General features: G+C 47.9%; 2 long non-coding RNA genes across 2 annotated transcripts; one reads left to right on the top strand and one right to left on the bottom strand.

Annotated features, from left to right (window-relative positions):
• Positions 1–9,792: 9,792 nt before the first annotated feature.
• LOC102030297 lies at positions 9,793–10,288 on the bottom strand. The gene is made up of 2 exons (XR_263458.1): positions 10,034–10,288; positions 9,793–9,942 (listed from the first exon to the last, which is right to left on the bottom strand). It is a non-coding gene; the product is annotated as an uncharacterized LOC102030297 (long non-coding RNA).
• A 299-nt stretch (positions 10,289–10,587) lies between these two features.
• LOC106150282 lies at positions 10,588–15,576 on the top strand. Its single transcript, XR_001237004.1, has 3 exons — positions 10,588–10,603; positions 10,966–11,135; positions 14,989–15,576. It is a non-coding gene; the product is annotated as an uncharacterized LOC106150282 (long non-coding RNA).
• Positions 15,577–16,347: the final 771 nt, after the last annotated feature.

Genomic DNA, 16,347 nt, shown 5'->3' with positions numbered 1-16,347 from the left:
GGAGGCATGCGCTGGAGCCCCCATCCTCCTGGGGCTGAGCCTCCCTCGAATGGCGCCATCCAAGGTTTGTGGCCTCAGGGTGTGGCAGGGCCTGTGATCCGGAGGGTGGACCCCACCCAGGTTATCTAAACTCAGAAAAACAATCCTGAGCAGACAAACAGAACTAGAAGAGGACAGAGGCCCACGGGGGCCCCTGAACCGCCCACCGGCAGCCCCAGCTTTTTTTTTTAATTCTTTCAACGTTTCCCTCACTGTGTTTCTAAGAAGAGTGAGGTGATGGGGGAAGTTTTCCCCTTGGAACCTGGAATCTTCCCACTAGGCCTGTGACTAGTAGGAGGCCAGCTTTAAAGTTCACAGCCTCCCCCGATCCTCCTGTCCAGTCCTCGGGCACCTGGGACTAGGAGGCAGAGCGTCAGCGCAGCATGCCGGAGGCAGCGGCAGCGCTGAGCTCCCTGACCTTGCCTAAACGGTGGATTTTTCATTGAACAAACTGTGTTCAACCAGTTCCTCAAGGCAGAACCTAAAAGTCATCAACAGGAGCCAAAGGAAATGCCGAGAACGCCAAACACATCCTTCCTGACACAGAGACGGAGCCCTTAGCAAAGCCTACGGGAGCTGGCACAGAGCTGAGGGCTGGTCCCCAGAGCAGCAGTGACATGCAACGCTGATTGGAACGAAGACCGCACGGCCAAGCCCTGGGGGGCTGGGGGACCCCTGCTATTCTCTGGGGTTGATCAGAGCCGTTCCAATTATAGAAAGCAGTGCTGACTCATTATTACCCCAGGAAGCCCGCACACTCAAATGCCGGCACCAAAAAATCTCCCTGTCATGCCCTGCTGGCTGGGGTGCTGCTTTTTAAGCAAATTTTTAAAAAAATATTTATCATAAAGTATTTATGACATTTTAACCGTTTCATTTACAGTAACCAGAACATTTAAAAACGTGTTTCCTGTATTTTACTTCACAGTAAAGCGAACCTCCATCAGAATAGTAACTCGGAGAAGAAACAGCCACCAGAGTCAGGTCTGACTTCAACCACTCCAGACAACCCCATCCTCAGCCTTCCTCCTCCTCGTCCTCCGTCCTAGCCCCCCAAATACTTTTCATTCTGATTTTTGCCACCATGTGTGGCTTTCAGCCTTCAGGGAAAGGAAAGAATATAAAACGAGCTCCTGGCGCGGTTCACGCACACTTGGTAAAAGAAGCCAAAGTTCTGCCTCGCCTTTGTATCTCTGGCACCGAAGCCAGGAAGTCGGGTAGCTCAGACCGGACCACTCAGACCAGGCGGCCAGAAAGGGCTTAGGGCTCTTTCCTCCACCGCTAAAAAGCGGAAGCTCTCTCAACCTCAGCGGCCCTGGGTTAGCACAATTTCACCCACCTCCGTCGCAGAGCTTTGCGTTGGCTTCTGGAAAGGAGTCCCGGGCGGCTCATTTTCCAGACAAGAACTGCTATCTCTGCCATCTGTTCCAAGACAACGCAGAGTGCAGAAAGCACCCACGCTTCCCCACTGAACGGCTAGACAACTCCCCGGAGCCGAGTTTAAACAGCCACTCTGGGGGTGAAGGCAGATGGAGACACTTTGCTAAAATTACAGATCTGCAAAATCTAAACGAAACGCAGTGTCCACTCAAGGACAGGACAGCTTTGACACAGCTCAGACCCTGCGGCACATGCAGAAGTCGTGGGAAAATGTCAGAAACATACTCACCAGGGAGAAGCTGAAGGCTCCACCTTCTCAGGAACTATCCTGTGACCGTCCCCAGGCTTGCACAGGCTCAGGCACAGCTGCTGTATTGCTTTGAAACTTAAAAAGCAGCTACCGTACAGTCACTTAGTTCTCCCCATTCCCAATGATGTCCACACGATTAAGACCCAAAAAAAAAAAAAAAAAAAAGGCGCACACACCTCAGCCTACATTCTCATTGGGACGAGATGACTCATGCTGACTCAGAGCGGCCACTTCCTCTCCCGACATTCTCTTCATACTTGTGAGCTGGGCTAGTCCGGTTCCCAGGGTCTCTGCCGCCCTTCCGGAATGAACAGCCTGCCTGACCCCATATGCCTGTCACCGAGGGATTGGCTGCACTGGGGAAATGCCTCGTTAAGGGGACTTGGGAACAACTGGAAAATAAAATGCATGCATCTCATGAGCATTTCAACGTCAAATACATACTGAAACTGTGTCGTGTGTTGCAAAGTGCAGAGAGGGAAAGGGCAAGACGCTGGCTAATTTTCTCAGGCATCTGGGTTTGCTCTGCCCTGCGAATGCTCGAAGTGCCTTGCACTTCAGTGCAGGCTCTTTCCTGCATCTCCTCTGATCTAAAAAATTCAAGGGGTCTAAAATCAGCGCCTCCCAATGTGCTCGGATGAAGGTGTAGCCCTCTGACTTTTGAAAACTGTTGTTGAGTGTTTACATGCAAGCAGTAGGAGTTGCCCAGTTCTCTTTTGAATGATGCAGAGGGCGGGGCTCTCTTCCGCCACTTGAAGCATTTTTCAATTATGAGAAGCTCCAGAGAGCGGCTTAGTAGCCTCTCGAGAAGCCACTAAGCACTGCTACGACTGCATCCAGCTAACTGGTAGCTTCTGGAGGGTGACACACCCAAGACCACGTTGAATATCGGTGCCCCGAAAGCCTGTTTTGATTTAGTACCCACCGCTATGCAGATCTCATTCTGATGCCCGAAAGGTTATGAGCAAATAAGGATATTTCATTTGGGAGGAGGACAGAGACCCAGGGGAGCCTGGTGGGTGCAGAGCTGTATCCCAGTCGTCTTTGTCTTGGAGGGACCAGAGGACTTATCCCCATTTGCAGCTGGATTCATCTCCGGGGGAAAAGTACTCATTCCTTATTTTATAGCTCAGATTGTTTATCAGGAAATCAGAACATTTCCCATCAGATGAAAGCCAGTGTTTTGAGCTCCCTGTTGAAGCTGTAGCATTGTGGCTATTTGGTCAAATCTTTGTATTCTCAAATTTTTTTGTTTGTTTGTTTTACTTCTGTTTGTTTGCACGTTCGTTTGCTCGTTTTCCAGCAAACTGCAAAGCCTGTTGGTTTTCTGGAATATCTTTGCCTTGAAGTTCACTGCAGTATGTTTTGTTTAGGGTGACAGCGAGGGCAGGGCTAGGGCTACAGCCCCAAGCATGGACTGAAGCGCATCTCACATCCTCCACAAGGGACAGGGTCTCAGCAACCAGGGTGCAACAGCCCACGAGGGAAACGCCTTGACCAGGAGCTCTGCAGGGATTCTAAAGCAGGGGCCAAGGTTGTTTGTTTGTCCTATATTGGGCAAATCAGCCTTTCCCCTATGTATGAAGACTGTTCTTTTTTTTTTTTTTTTTTTTTTTTTTTTTTTTTTTTTTTTTTTTTTTTTTTTTTTTTTTTTTTTTTGTCTTTTGAGACAGGGTCTCGCTGTGCAGTTCAGGCTGGCCTTGAGCTCACTTTGTAACCTAGGCTGGCCTCGAACTCACAAAGATCCTCGTACCTCAGCCTCCACAGTGCTGGGATTGCAGGCGTGCGCTACCGGTTCATGAAGACTGTTCTTCAGTCAACTCATTAAACCCTGTGACAACTGGGGAGAGAATTAATAATTGAAAGAAATAACATCAGGGATGAAAGAAATCTGAACTAGTTGGGAAACAAAGCCACACCCTCCTGCCACTTCACAGTATTTTCTTCCACAACAATGCCATTATAATGAACCTTCTAGAACATTCCAGGGCATTCTTAACCCCATAGTCAGGCGTTTTCCCAAAACAGCAATTTGAGCTATGGCCATGGAGGGTCCACGGGACCATGTCGTCCCCTTACATTGCTGCATGAGTGAGTCTCAGTTCTTCAGGGACCTTCTGTTCCTCAGCTGTTCTCATCTGGACTGGAAATGGGGAAAGGATGTGAATGCGAGCAGAAGGAGGCCAGCCCTGACACACTGGTAAACAGGGCATTCATGACGGCACATGGGCTCACAAGCCCTCCCCCAAGATGTAAGGTGGAAGTTTCTAGAGCAGATTCTTTCAGCTGGCTCCTGCCTGCATATTAGACCAGAAAGGGATCAAACATGACATCTTAAACATTGCTAGTTTGAAGACACTCTGTAACATCTTCATGTTTTTTTCTCCAAAGAAAATAACACCATAAAAAATGAGACTGGGCTGAGGATGTAGCTCAGTGCGAAAGTGCTTGCATCTGTGAGCATCTGTGAGGACCTGGGTTCAATTCCTGGTACCATAAAAAAATAAAAAGTTTCACTGAATTTTTAAAAAAAAGTCTCACTTCTAAGGAGATTGCAGTGTGAAGACACAAGTGCCAGCATGTCACGGAATTCTTACAAAGACTGGTGGTTCACACTGAAGAGTGTCTACACAGACAGTAGCTCCCCAAACCACTTGCAAGAGGGTAAGGCCTCTGGTCCTGAGTGTAGCCCTGTGTGGAAGGCAGGAGCAGCCCCCGACCCCGTCTAAGAGCAGAGGCCCCAAACTAGCACAGGCCACCTGGTTTCAAGCCCATGTTCCTAAACCAGGCAAGTCCCCACCAGGGACTTTCTAAACATGTTTGCACACACACCCACTTCTCTCCAAATGTCTCTTCCCACAGTCTGCAGATACAGGGAAAGCAGAGCAGCTTCCTGTTGACTTGAGAAGTAAATAAAAATCCTAACCTTAAAGCAATCTACCTCTTAAAACTACATCAAGTCTACATCATGGAAAGAACAAAGAAGCCAAATATGGTGGTGCATGCCGATATTCCCAGCACTCTGGGAGACTGAAGCAGGAGGATTTTGACTTTGAGCCCAGATTGGGTCAAGCAGTAACTTAATGAGACCTGTCCCAAAAATGGGATGGAGATGTTTAAAATGGGATGGAGATGTAGCTCAGTGCAAAGGCCCTGGGTTCAATTCCTCAGGACTGAAGAGAAAAAAAGAAGAAGGAAGGAAGAGAGGGAGGGAGGAAGGAAGGGCAGACTGATTTAAATGACACCTTGAACACTTCCCTAAAAGGCCCATGAAGCTGCACCCCACCCTCATCCTCCATGCGCAGTGCTCCCCTGTAAAAAGGCCTTGTGGTCAACAGAGGTTTTAACAGCCTTCCCTTCACTGGAGCCAACCTGAGGGAACTCACCCTTCATTTCAGATCTGAGCCCCTTTCTCCAGCCTCACCTCTGCCCTAGGACTTTGCTCTCAAATTCAGGCCTCTCTCTCCCTCCAGCATCTTCCTGTCCATGGGCTGAGACGCGGACCCTCACCTCCCTCATCCCGACCACAACGACACCTGAGCCTGTTTGCTGTTGCTGAGAACACAGCACCATGGACTGGGAAGTCGGGAGAGAAAGGAGATTTGCTTTGGCTCCTGGTTCTGGTGCAAGGTTCAGGCGTCACATCTGGTGATGAGTCCCAAGGTCACAATGGGCGTCACATTGAAAGAGACTCATCCAGCTGGCTTTTCCAGCAGCCTCTCTCCAGACGACCAGTAGCCATGAGGTCCTGAATGGATGGACCCAAACCCCTCCTGGGGACAGAGGCCTAATCACCTGTCCAAGCTCCACCCTGCACCCTACTTTAACATTCACAATGGAGATTAAATTTCACTTAAAGTTTCAGAGCTGACAAGTCATATTCAGCCACAGCACATCAGGCAGACCCCACTGTGACCCACACACAGTCCCTCCTCCCATGGGTAGCAGCCTCATTTGGATGCCATGGACTCCAGGCCAAACTCTCAGGAGCGTCCTGATGGGCTAAGCAAAACCCTGGGAAGCCATTTCTGACCAGTATGGTGGTTCCCAGGGGAGGTTCCCAGGCCTGTGTCAGCACAGGCTGCTTCTAGCACAGTGACAGGCTTCTGGGTCTCCAGCTGGGGAAAAGCCCAGGACTACAGTGATTGCCACAGGGAGGAGGTAGCAAGAAAAGAATGCATGAAATTAAGGGGTCTCATTCTTGTTTAAAGTTTCAAATGTCTAGGCCTGGATATCATGAAGGAAGCATATGTGAAGTCAATCAACAATACCCAGTTGCACAGGTTGGACACTGCACAACCCTAGGAATAAATTCATATTTGCACAAGCATGTGTGGCAGAGTGGGGTGTTGTGCCAGGCAATATCATAACATGAACACAGAGGGGTCTGTGAAGGTTGATTGATTGTGTCAACTTGAGAAGATTAGTTAAGAGAAACTTAACTAGATCAGTTTAGCAGTTGCACACCCTAGGCCTGCTCATTGCTTGGATGATATAAAGGGGAAATGAGGAAGGAGGGATCTGCTTCTGTTTCTTTGGAGGAGCTCCAGTCTTCACTTTCTCTTGGATGTCACCTGACTGCCGCAGACTCTTCAGCTTCCAGAGCAGATCCTTTCACCTTCCGGTGTAGACTCTTCAGCCTCCCATTGCAGACCATCGGCCTCTTGATACGGACTCGCACGGCCACTGTTGTGAGCTCCAGACCTTGAGCCGGATCCTTTATTCTCCAGTGGGCAGACACCCTCTGCATGCTTCCTCATCCGACTCTTGGGTGACTGTTGTGAGCCAATCTTGTAGATTCTTATGCATTCATATATCTTGTTATATCTGTTTTTCTAGTAAACCCTGTGTTATGATTTGTGTCTGGGTGTCCCCCCAAAGCCTCATGTGGTCATGGGGCAGGCTTTTAGAGTTTGATTGATTATGGGTGTGAGAGCTTCACCTGTCCTGGGGTGGATAGTTTGTATATGTAAGGGAGAGGAAGAGGCTGCTTGTGGCCATTCCTCCCTTTTAGTGCTTGTTGCTTTTGCTGTGTTCTGCTGCCATGAGCTGTAGCCCTCTGCCATATGTTGCTCTGCCTTGTAACCTGCCAAGTATGGACTGAAAGCTCCACAAACTGTAAGCGAAATAAACCTTTCCTTCCTTAATTTTGGGCGTCAGGTATTTTGTCCCAGCAACGAGAGAAAAGTAACCAAGACACCCTGATACAGGCTCCCACAGACAGGGTGATGGGGAGACCCAGAGGGGGAGTTCTGAGTCCTGCTGCTCTGTAGAGCTGTTGAGACAGGAAACACCATCAGTCACCTCAGGGCAGTATCGGGTCTGAGAGCAAAAGGACATCTGAAACAAGATGATGGAGCCTGAGAGTTCAAGCAGCAGTGTTTGAACTTCATGGTGCTTCTTTGATCTAAGGCATCTTAAATGAGATATGATGCAGTCTGTGTAATTGGAGACCAAGGAGCTCACTGCAGGAGAGGGGGCAATCAATCCAGGTGCTGCACTTTGGGAGCAATGGGGGGTGAGCAGGAGGAGGCAGAGTGGGTACAAAGCAGGGGCTAGCGAGGCAGGAGGAAAACTCAAGGGCCCTAGCATGGGAGGAACGGGAGGAAGGGGTTAGGCACATTATGATAAGCACAGGAAAACAGAAATAGGAGCTGGTGATACGAAGGAGCACATTGACGGTATGGGAGAGAACAGAGAATGTGGCAGTCATAGGAGCAAGAGCTGGGTTCCACCCTGGAGGGGAGGCCTTGGATTTGGCTTTAGCAGGCGTACACAGGTGAGGTTTCCCCAGACAGAAAGCCCACACAAGATACCTCTCCAATACCTCCATGTTGACTTATGCAACCCTGAGCAGGCAGAGTCCACCCAGACTTCTGACAACAGAACCGTGAACTAATACTGGGGGTTGTTTTAAGCCACACAGTTTGTGTAATTTGTTACACAGCAGTAGGAAACTAATACACTTGGCCTATTTGCAAAATGAGGCCCATTTGCAAAATAATTCCATCCTCAAAGGGTTATATGAGAATTAAAAGTTAACACCCTTGGGCTGGGGATTTAGCTCAGCGGCAAAGCGCCTGCCTGACAAGCGCAAGGTCGTGAGTTCGGGTAAGTTAACACCCTTAAGCGTGTAAAATGATAATAGGGGCTGAGCATTTAGCTCAGTGGTGCAGCACCTGCCTGGCAAGCATGAGGTCCTGAGTTCAATTCCCAGGACCCAAATAAATAAATACATAAAATGATAATAAGCACCATCTCCACATATTGACTATTATTCACATGTGCCATTGAGCTGGTAGAAACCTCAGGAGATGTGTGGTGGGGTATTTCAAAGTTTCCCTTCCCCTGCAGTATTTGAATTACAGACCACAATTAAAAGTCTAGAATTTAAATAAGTGAATCACTCACTAACTATGCAGCATCTTTTAAAAACAGTGCTTATGAATAAGGTGCACAGTCATAAAATGTTACTTAACAGACCAGAACGTGATAAAACAGAAAGATGTCAGGAAATAGAAAGCAAAAGGCAGGAAGTTTGGAACTCAACCATTCCACAAGTATTTAACAAATGTGCACCCCATGCCAAGCTCTGACACAGCAGGAAGAAGACAAGACACAAAGGGCCTCTGTTCTCCCGAAGCTTATATTCTGGTGATGAGACAGATGATAAGCACAGGAAAACAGAAATAGGAGCTGGTGATATGAACTAAGAGAAAAATTAGCGTGAGGTAAGAGAAGGATGTGAGACAGACAGCCATTGGGACAGAGATGGGTGGAGAAAGTGCCAGGGAAGAGCTTGAAGCAAAAGCTAAATGCCATGAGGAAGCTGGGCGGCTGGGGACGTGACAGTGACATGATCCTGTTTGAATTCCCCAAGGGTAACTCTTGCTGCAAATGTGGAGGCTGTGTGTAGGATCAAGCCAGTTAAGGGGTCCAGCTGGGTATCCAATCTGTAGCAGAAATGGAAAGATGAGGCCCTATTGGCACCATGTGGAGGCAGAGCAGTTGAATGGATTGGGTTTGGGGGTCATGATGGAGAGAGAATAACCCGGCATCTCTGTTAGGTTTTTGGTTGGGCAAGTGAGTCACTTACTGAGAGGGGAGGGTTGAGAGGGAGGACAGTGTGGGCTGGGAGGCAATCATGGGCTCTCTTCTGGCCTTCTTTGTTGAGACAGGCTCATCAGACCCCAGCTGGAGATGACGCGTGAAGATGTTGGGGAGCCTGGGATGCTGGGGATAAGTCTATGTTCAAGGCAGGTGGAGAGTCAATGTCCTAGAAATGTAATTAAAGACCCAACCTGGATGACAGAGAGATAACATGTACCTAGAGCTGAGAAGAGAAGGGAGACCAGTACTCTCCACCAGTGAGTTCAGAGGAAAACCAAGAAAATCAGGGCTCAGAAGCTGAGGAGTGAAGATTCCAGAAGGCAGGAGAAGCCCAGACCTGTAATGCTGAGAGTTCCTGGTGTGCTGGCCTGGCTTTGGGGAGGCTATGGTGGCCTGGGAGATGTCACTCTCAGCTTCTACATCAGGGACACAGGAGCCTGGCTACAGGGGGTGGGGAGGGAATACAGGGTGCAGCACCCCCAGATGACCCTGGCACAAAAGAACCAGAGAAATGGGACACAGAATTCCTCAAGGCCTCACCAAGTACAGTGACATCATTTCAGTGGCTGAGACCCGGTCGCGACCTGTCAACTTCTGAGTTAAGTAGCTGTTACGAGTGTTCCCACTGTCCGGAGCACGGGGATGGCATCTCAGGATGGAGTAGGTTCTGAATATCATTCAGCCCAAATGTGTCAGTGATGTTTGGGGTTAGTTTATGTAGTCTGGTAAGACTGACTATTTTTCCAGAACGTTAACACAAAAGACATAAAGCAAAATTATTACTAGGAAGCCAAGGCAGTTACTGTTCTCCTTGGTTGGCTAACAGGAAGAATTTATGAATGGTTTCTTTCCATTGCAAGCAGCACCAGATGATAATCTTCATCATTTTACATGATTCAGTGTAACTAGGAACTCTCTTAGGCTTGATAACTGACCAAACAAAACCCTTCATATCTAAACAATTCTTTGGTTTAATGCGGGCTGCCCACAGAGAGGATGGAGCTCATTCTCTGATGGACCATCTTGATTCATGGTTGAGTGATTTAACAGCTTCTTTATTTTCACTTCATTATTCCGTGCCCCTAGTGATTCCTTCAAAAACACTACAAAGACACACATACCCCCAAGCAATCTGAGTTTGCACCTTGAAAAGCTCATTAACTAAAAACTTGAACTATATTGAAAGGAAATTACCCTTCCCTGTGGCTGCTGATGGGCTGTTGAACTTCTCCAGATGTGAACATGGGCATTGATCCATCGTAGCTCTTGAGGGAAGCTTGTGAGTTCAACACCAGCCACCATAATGAGGGTTTAAGAAGTTCCCAGGTGGGCGCTCCCAGGTGCCACCCACCCCCAGCAAGGTGAGAAGGGGATCAGACGGGGACCCCCAGGTCCTGCCACCCCCGTTCAGCCCACTGTCACAAGACCTGCCTGTACTTCCTCCCTGGTCCCTGCCCACCAGGCTCCACCACCTTCCTTGAACTGATTCTTTCACTTTTGTGATGACACAAAGCCACAGAACAGATTGGGCTGCTAAGCTACTGTGCTTCATATCTGCATAGCTTCGTGGATCCAGGTGGGGTTTAAGGGTTTGTCCCCGAGTCAAACAGACTCAGACTGGAACCTGACTCCTCAATTCAGTGGCCTTAAGAACACACTGGCACAGAGCTTCTATATCCTTGTGTGAATGGAGAAGAGCTGAGGTCACAGGAGAGAGTCCTCAGTCAGCATCTAGTGCTCAGTCAGTGAGATGATGCAGATGGAGTGAGTAGCAGTGGGCCGAGTCTTAGCACTGGCAAATGCAGCTCTGTGTCCCGGACATGTTGTCCTTTTGTCTAATAGCCTCCTTTTTAGGTGCTTCATGTGGCCTTGGCAGGCTTGTCATCCCCTGTACCTCCCACCCCACACAATCCATCGTTAGGGCTGGCTGCGTATTTCTGGAACACACGTCTCTCTCATGAGAAAGCAATCTGTCCCGGCAGCACGGACTGCCTAGTGGAGCAGCCCCTGAGTATTACTCTGACCCTGGGTGCCTGTCTTTCTGGCTTTCATCTTCAAAATGACTTCCCGGTCTCAATTAGCTACTGGAACTCCAGCCAGATAATTCATATTCTCCATGCACACAGTAAGAAGAAGTGAAGAAGGACAAAAACATGTGTAGCACATTCCCATCTGCACCACTGTGGAGCTTTACTGAAACTTCACCATGACGTCTCCACCATACGTAAGACAGTCATATGGCTCTTCCCAGTTGTAAGCTAGTCTTGGAAATGCAAGAGCAGAAGAAAGAGGTCAGGTAGGAACCAGCAATGTCTGTCATGGCATGGGACCCAGGTGGGCCATCAGTGCCCATAGGACACTGGAAAAGAGATGGTCCGTGTTGCTTATGGGTGGAGGGACACAAGCGCATCACACAGAAGGCGCAACCAGTGTGATCCAGGGATAGAAAAAGGCTTGTCAGGAGGGAGGACACCGCTGGGCTTTACTGGGTCACATCACCCCTTAATTTGAATGCATTTGAGTAGGGCTAATTCAAAAACCAAAGTGATTACTTTTATTGTAACGAATGGGTTGCTCTATGTATCTATTAATAATGATATTAGGTGACCTCAGAGACTCCTCTGGACGCATTATTCGTGCTGTTCCCTTGCAAGGTCTGAGAACAAAAGCATCTGTGTCTTCCCACACCTGGTAATTTCTCATCCATCCCCTCACCCCAAGAAAATACCTCCGGAGTCCTCAAGACCTGATTCCAATGTCCCCACCCTCAACTCCTTCCATCCACGGGTCCCTAAATGTCTTAATGATCTCTCACACTTCACTGCAATCCTTCCCCTCCCACTAGACTGAAAGGACCTGGAGGGAAAATCCCATTCCACCCCCACACACTCCTACGTGTGACCTTTCTGTCTGTCATGGGGTGGTTGAGTGAACAGCCAGTGGACTGGGGTTTGGTTTAAATGCAAACTATCCAGACAGGAGTCCTCTAACCAACTGCTGCTGGTTGTGAACCACATCCCACCTCCGCTGCTTCCTGGAGAAAAGAGAGATAATGACGGTGACATCTCTCTCAAGGGATCATTCACAGGGCGTGATGCTTAATGAGATCTCAGGGCTGAGCACCCATATCAGGAGGGTTTCGCTGTATACCGTTGACTCTGACACCCACGTTTCTTCCTCACACTGCAATGGCCCTTTCACTGTATGGTATACTGTTTTTAATGGGCAGGGTTTGCATGTTTGCAAAAAAAATTCCTGCTGTTTTTTAATTGATGTTGCTTAGAAATTAATGGGTTTGTTTTCAGGAAAGGAAGAGATCAGAAATTCAGGACCTCACAAAGCTAGAAATGTCAACTGCATATGAATTCCAAGTAGGAAGAAATGAGAACCAGTTAACTTTAGTGTGCCCAAGGCCCATAGTGGCTCAGAAAGAGATGAGGAGGCTTGGCTTAGATAAAAAGAGAGTTACCAAGGGATCAAAAAACAAAGGAGAAAAATGAAGCAAGTCTGAGACTTGTGTCTTGACAAGAACTCAGACTGATTGCAGCCATGTAGAACTGACCAGAAACAAGCAAATCAGAAGTAGACTGGGTTTTCTGGTACCTGAGTTGTCAAAGAGATCATAGACTGAGAAGCATTTTATGCACAGTGTGGAATATTGCATAGCCACAAAAAGAATGAAGCATTAGTGCACTCTACACTGTAGATGAACTTTGAAAATGTTGTGCTACAGCAGTATATGTGCATCCATGTTTATAGCAGCACAGTTTGCCATAGCTAAATCTTGGAAACAACCCAGATGCCCATCCACTGAGAAATAGATAAAAAGGAAGTGGTATTTTTATACAATGGAGTATTACTCAGCTATTAAAAAAGATAATCTTGAGGATTTTTTAGGTAAATGGATACAACTAGAGACCATACTTATAAGTGAAATAAACCAGATCCAGATGGGTAAACATCATATTGTCTCCTTGGTGCAGGAACTTGAAAGACTAGGTAAAACTCAAAACATACAATAGATGATAGGAAAGGGAAAGAAATTGCTCAAAGGAAGGAACGACTGGGATGAGGGAAAGAAGAAAAAGGAAAGAAGGAGGCAAACTATAATTATATATATGAATAGCTGTGATAACTGTATTGCTGATATCTGATGGTGTATTCAAATGAACAGTTAGTGCTTACAATTTTTTATGTTCTGATCGATTGTGCATGCTTGTGTCTGGTGGTCTGAGCAATTGATTTGAAGGTAACAATATGCAGTGGAATTACAATGGTGAACTCCTACCATCTTGTCTAGTGAAACTCTGTATTATCTCTACTGTTTTATGGAAGAATTATTTTCTTATTCCCTATACTGGTTTGAGCAATCTTTCATTCTTACATCTGGTGATCTGAGCAATATAGTTGAGGATAGAGATATGTAATGTAACAACCACTGTTGATTTGTATTATTCTGTCTTGAGACTCTGTATCACATTAAATGTTCTTGCTTTGATTTGTTTATGTTTGTGACACTGGTATGCTGCTACTGTTCTATTTCTTTGTTTGTTTGTTTCTCAGCTACTACTCTCCTTAAAATAAAAAAAAAAATTTTTTTTTAATGTGCTAAATGAAAGAAGCCAGACCCAAAATCACACAAGCTGTGTAATTGCATTTATATGAAATGTCCAGAATACGTTGGCCCACACAGATTGGAAGTAGTTTAGTGATTGACAGGTGCCAAGGGGCTGAGGGAACAGAGCAACTACTTAATGGACATGGGGTTTCCTTTTGGGGCAATGAAAATGTTCTGGAACCAAATAGAAATGATTACATAACATTGCTGTGTTGCTCAATGCCACTGAATTGTTCGTTTTTAAATAGCTAATTTTATATTATGTGAACTTCAACTAAGTAAAGTTTTTTGGCTATTCCACTGTGAGCCCGCCCCCTCCAGCCTTTCAGAAACAGGAAGTGGGCTGGGAGAGCTGTGCAGCTGCAGCCAAAAGCGTGTGCCCAATCCCATGTCATAGACAAGCGGCCGAGGGACGGGAAACAGAGGAGCCTCCAGGGGTACAAGCCAGAGCCCCAAAGAACGATGGGTGGGAGAGTCGCAAGGCAGGACCTAAAGACTGGGGAAACTGCTGGCCTGGGCACTCCTGTGTGCTCTTGGAATGGCAGGGCTGTCATCACGCCGTTCCCAGCCCATGGCAGCCTCTGGACTATGTGCAAAAGCTGATGTGTCTTGTTGTTTTATTATCCGTTTATGGACCTCCAGGTCAAAAAAGGACACTACTGAAACCGCCGTCTACCACCGGAGACCAGGAACACTCCGCCAAACACAGCTCAAAGGAGAGCCTCGCCAGCAACTGCTGCTTGCCCAAGCCCACATCTTCCGCCTTTCGATCCTAGTAACCAAGCCCTTGCTTTTCAGCTGGAAGCAGGACAGCTCTTCCTAGAACAGTTTATATAGTTGTGCCCCCTGGAGCTGGGGACAGCCACCCACTAGGGAGGGCAGGAGAAGAGCTGGAAGGAACAAGTTAGTAAGGATAGGCAGCCCCAAGCTGTTCACCTCTGGGTTCTTGTACAGGGGAGGAGAGAACATCTTGCATTTGAGCCTTTGCTGTCGCAGGTTTCTGTTAAAGGCCACCGACCCTGAAGGTGACTGGCTCAGCGGACTCTCTCTGAGCCAACTCTCAGCACCAGACTACTAGAAGCTGCAGTGCAGCCTTATCATCGTCTGGCTTTGGTGGGGGTCCTCATTCTCCCCGTGATAGAGGCACTGACACGTGTAGCAGAACAGTCGCATATTGTCGTATCAGGAAATCACGGCAAGATAGTCATCCCTGAGCCTGGAGGCCACCTCCCCCGCCACTGGGCTTCCCAGAGGGACCTGTAAAGAGGGAAGGAAAGTGGCAGTGGAAAATGATTGCTGAGAACCTTTATTTTATGCAGGATGCTTCTTAGTATGTCCCAAGAAGAAATTCATGGAAATTTTAGAATTTGTTTTCAGATTGTTTTTGTTCTGTTCTCCTGTTGTAGCCAACTTCATCCTCTGATTACCACGGACAAGAGCTCTCACCAGCTTCTGCCTGACACTTACCTCATTTCCTCCTCCTCTTCCCCTCCTGCTCCTCTCCCTTCCTCCCCTCCTCCTTCCCCTGCAGCACAGAAGGCTGTTTTCGCAGAGGAGCTGGGATGATCAGAGCTGTCTCACGCCCAGTCTTAATGACACAAAGACAAGTTAGGAGGACCTCAAGGACGTCACTCCAAAATTGAGGCTGCTTCTTGCCCACGAGTGGGATTCAGGACAGAGGAAGCCGAGGCTCAGCCAGCTGCCTGCACACGCCAGCGCCCAGCTCCCCACTGGCTGCACAGCCCTAGGAATCCAGATGTTCTTTCCTGCAGACCCCAAGAGGCAGGCCTGCAGTTGCAGCGGCCCTGGAGGGGAAAATAACCCAGACTCCAAAAGTAAACTCTGCCAGCATTTACGCACTGATATCGGAACTGCTCGTTCTAACTCCCAGAAGAGCAGAGTGGTCTTAGCTCGCAGACGCAGTGAATGTGCCCGCGCCCTTCTGCCCATTCTCCCATGAAACAAGCACGCTTGAGGATGCAGGGAGCCCAGGGTGAGGAGGAGAAAGCGGCGCTGCCAGTACTGGGCACCGACTGCAGCACTGAGATCAGACCGGGCCACTGGCATGTGGTCTGACCTCTCCTAAAAAATAAAAGTAAAACATCATGTTTTCCGCAGAAACACAATGACACAGCACTTACGTTATTTGTTGACTTCTGTGTCCCCAGTATCTAGGTGCCTGGCGCATATTTTAGTTCACTGACGAGTGACTCTTGCTGTAAGCTTCCTCAACTGCTCACAATTAGAACTTCATCTCAGTTCACAGGTATTTTATTTTGAAGGTGCAGAGGCCCCCAGATGGGCTTTTATTTACAGTGGGGCTACGTCCCAATTAACCCATCCTAAGCTGAAAATATGGAAGGTCAAACACACACTCAACGCGTGTAACGTGCCAGACATGGTAGGGACACCACACACTGTACAGAGCGGTTGCTTCCCCTCCTGATCTCATGGCTGCCCAGGAGCTGCAACTCTGCCGCTGCCCAGCATCCTAAGAAAATGTTTTACTACGCTGCAAAAATTGATCAAAATTTGAATCTTGAAGTATAATTTCTATAGAATGCATAGCTCTTTTGCACTGTGTTAAAGTAGGAAATCAATTGTATGGATATGCCCTGTGAGGAGGCACCCTTCCTCGGCGGCCGTCCACTTGCTCAGCTTGCTCCTCCCTTGCTGCCCTGCTCCCCATGCTAGGGTCAACATGGCTTTTAAAAAAAGACAGAGGACATGGGGCCATGGACATGACCCCGAGGGACAGAGTTGCCAGTGAGCACAGATAAAGTTCCCTATTGCACAATCTGGCTTCAGCACAGCCATCTTCCTCAGACCTCTCCTCTGTTCCTGATTCCTCTACTTCCCAGGTTAGGGCTGCTAATGCTATAGGTCAGCG

This window comes from Chinchilla lanigera, unplaced genomic scaffold (assembly GCF_000276665.1).
Source record: "Chinchilla lanigera isolate Chin_1 unplaced genomic scaffold, ChiLan1.0 scaffold00069, whole genome shotgun sequence".
Lineage (NCBI taxonomy): Eukaryota > Metazoa > Chordata > Mammalia > Rodentia > Chinchillidae > Chinchilla > Chinchilla lanigera.
The sequence above is the reverse complement of the archived record's forward strand: the minus strand, read 5'-3'. Positions and strand labels throughout refer to the sequence as shown.